The sequence below is a fragment of the Pteropus alecto genome, unplaced genomic scaffold (assembly GCF_000325575.1).
Source record: "Pteropus alecto unplaced genomic scaffold, ASM32557v1 scaffold76, whole genome shotgun sequence".
In the NCBI taxonomy this organism is placed as follows: domain Eukaryota; kingdom Metazoa; phylum Chordata; class Mammalia; order Chiroptera; family Pteropodidae; genus Pteropus; species Pteropus alecto.
The window spans coordinates 12911739-12915347 of record NW_006443138.1 but is presented as its reverse complement, the minus strand read 5'-3'; positions in this window follow the sequence as shown (position 1 = coordinate 12915347).

Below are 3609 nucleotides of genomic sequence, written 5' to 3'. Positions count from 1 at the left end.
GGGAAAACAGGTGTTTGTGTTTAATGTAGTTAAAAATCTTCATTCAAAATTATAAGAAAAAAATATTCTACTAGCAAAATGTGAGATGTTTAAAACGCTCAGATTGTTCGTTAAAAAACAAGTAAATAAAAAGATTTGTACTCAATGTATTCTTAAAGAGTGTAATTTACAACATTTAAGTGAAAATTAAATAGATGCAATGGTGCTGTAAATTGCAAATTATGCAATAAACATAAGGCATAAGCATTTTTCTTTCATGAAATCAAAAACTGACTGTGAGGAATGCAAACTTAATGCATTTAGTATTGATCACATATTCACTTAATGCTCATCCTTTAGAAAAAAAAAAAGAAAAGAAAAATGAGAATCTTATCACCAAACGCTCTTGGATAAAACAAATCTATTTTACTGCCAACTTTTTTTTCTTTTTTTCCACATCATCTGTATAGCCTGAGAATGAAGTCTAAAGTATGCAACATTGCATTTAATTGTAATGAAATGAAACTATATAATCATCAAACCTATATGTAAAGTTTCATTTTCATAAAGTTAAATTACCTATTAATTGCAGTAAGAAAAAGCATAATACTTTGGAGAAACACATGCAAAAAGCTATTCCATCATTTAACAAGCATGTATTAAACATTCACTTATGTGCGAGGCATTGGTATCTGCTCCCAAGTGGTGCAGACTATTTCTGAGAGACATTCAGAATGGGATAACTTTTTAAAGTCCTAAAGAGTCTACAAAAATCTACTGGAACTAATAAATGTAGCAAGATTATAGGATACGAGATCAGTATAAAAATCAATTGTATTTGTATACAATATGAACAACCCAAATATGTCATTAAGAAAACAAAATTTTCACAATAGTATTAAAAAATAAAATATTTAAGAATAAACTTAACAGAAGAAGTGCAAGACTGATAAACTGAAAACTATAAAACATTGATGAGAAAAATTTTAAAAGACCTAAGAAAAGTTTTATGTCATGTTCATGGATTAGAAGTCTCAATATTGTTAAGGTGGCAATTCTCCAAGTTAATCTACAAATTCGACAGAATGTCTATTAAAATCTCAGCAATTATTACTGTGGAAATTGACAAACTAATCCTAAATTTTATGTGGAACTGTAAATAAAATAGTTGAAATAATTTTTAAATAGGTCAAAGATGGAAAATTTATACTACTTGATTTAAAAAGTTAATATAAAGCAATAGTAATCATGACAGTATGCTATTTTCATAAAAATGGACATAAGTATCAATGGAACAGAATAGAAAGTCCTGAAATATACCCTCCAATTATGTCCATTGATTTTTTTGATAAAGGTGCCAAGGCAGCTCAAGGGAGAAAGAAAAGTCTTTTCAGTAAGTGATATTACGATACTTGGATATATATATGAAAAAAAATAAATTTTGAATCTAGTCTCACACCGTTTACAAAAATGAACTCAAAATGGATCATATAGCTGAATGTACAAACTAAAACTATATAACATTTAGAAGAAATAGGAGAAGAAAACAGGAAAAATAGGAGAAAAGCCCTGACTTTGGGGTTAGGTAAAGAATTTTTACATGTTATACTAAAAGCATGATCCAAGAGACAAATTGTTAAATTGAACTTCAGCAAAATTAAAAAAGTTTTCTCTCCAAAAAAACACCATTAAGTGAAAAGACAAGCTACAGACAGAAAATATTAGCAATTCATATTCTATCTACAATAAAGGTGTTCTATCTACAATACATAAAAATAACTGTAACAACTCAATAAATAACAATTAAAAGCGATAAAAGGTATGAATAGACATTTCATCAAAGACAACATAAGAATGGCTAAAAAGTACATAAAAGTTTTCTTATCATTTGTCATTATAAAATGCAAATTAATACAGCAATATTAATTTAGCAATAATATAGCACTACTCACACAAGAATGTTTAAAATAAAAAAGACTGACAAATCTAAGTTTGTTGAGGATATGGAAAATTGGAGATCTCAGACATTGCTGGTGGGAATGCAAAATGGTACCAACCCATTTTGGAAAACAGTTTGCCAGGAATGGGGAAGAGGAATGACTGCAAACGAGCACAGAAGAACTTTGAAGAAAATAGACATGTTCTAAAACTGGATTGGGGCAATGGTTGCACAATAATATATATAATATATATTTCCTCAAAAGTATCAAACCGTATAAACTTACAATGATAAACTTTATGATATGTACATTGTAAAACTGTTAAAAATAAAAAGGACACCTTTAGACAATTCATGTAGTATAAGAATGATAAAATGTCTAATCCATCTTCTGAAGACACAGAATTGGTTCATAGAAGTGAATCTTTCTGATTTTTCCCTATTTCCCAGTTGCAATAACTTAGTTAATGAAATCACTATAACTGAATTAAATCTTGAAATAAGACAGATTCCATTCAAAATGGAAAAATGGGAATAACATCTACTTGCTGAAATGTTTCTATTCCATTGAACAAACCATATCTTTAAGCTGATGGTGGTAGTTAAAGAACTTCAATTAGACTTTGCTCCACCCGCTACAAGTAATTTCTGATGCATTAATTATGCATACATAATTACCATAAAATAAGATGGCTATCTGATATTCTTCACTTCAGGAGATATTTGTTTGCTTTTTTCATGATTCAGAAAACCAGAATTTTTTTTGAATAACTTTTCCATATAGATGCACACATGTTCACAAACATAAAAATAAAAATTATGTATGCATGTATATAGATAGAGGTGTAATGTATAGATGTATATCACATATATATCTATATACGTATATTGCTCTACTTTTCTTCAATCAAAACTACTATACTATGCTTTAGCAACAGTGCCTTCTGGAGGCTCTTCCCTGCAATATCCCATTTCAAGAAGAGACTCAAGAACAATGATGCTGTACTTTTGTTTTGCAATATCAATAAAGGTATACAGTTATAAGAAACATTTGTTCTGAAAATATTTCTAACACATGAGAATATCAAGAAAATTTACTAATTCTCAGTTAATTTAAAATTTATTATCAGATCCAATTTAAAAATAGGGATTTCCCTTTCTCAAGCCAAAAAGAAGAAATCTAACTATGGGAGGTGAACACACATGATTTATTTATATAAATATATATGCCTTATATATATAAATATATATATATGCCTTATTACTAAATTGTATACCTGAAACTTACTGGATTTTGTTAACTAATGTCACCATAATAAAACAAAACAAAGCAAATAAACAAAAAAACACGAGTAATTTTTAAATACATGTTTAAAAATTATTTCCTCTTTTCAAATACACGTTAGATCATATCATAAGATATTAAGTAGTCTATCATTTTCTGTAAGATGCTACTCAATATTTAATCATTTGTTCATTCAGTGTACAAACACTAAATGAGTACCCTGTGTATATCAGGCACTATGCTAGGTACCAGCAACAGAAAGGGGAACCGAGACACCCTCTGCCCTCAAGCAGCTTAAGAGTCCAAGGTAGGTGCTTAAAGAATTCCACTTAAAAGCATTTTGCAAATTTGGAATTAAAGTTCCTCAACAGTCACTGTAGGGTTAGTTTCAGCAATGCTGCATTCT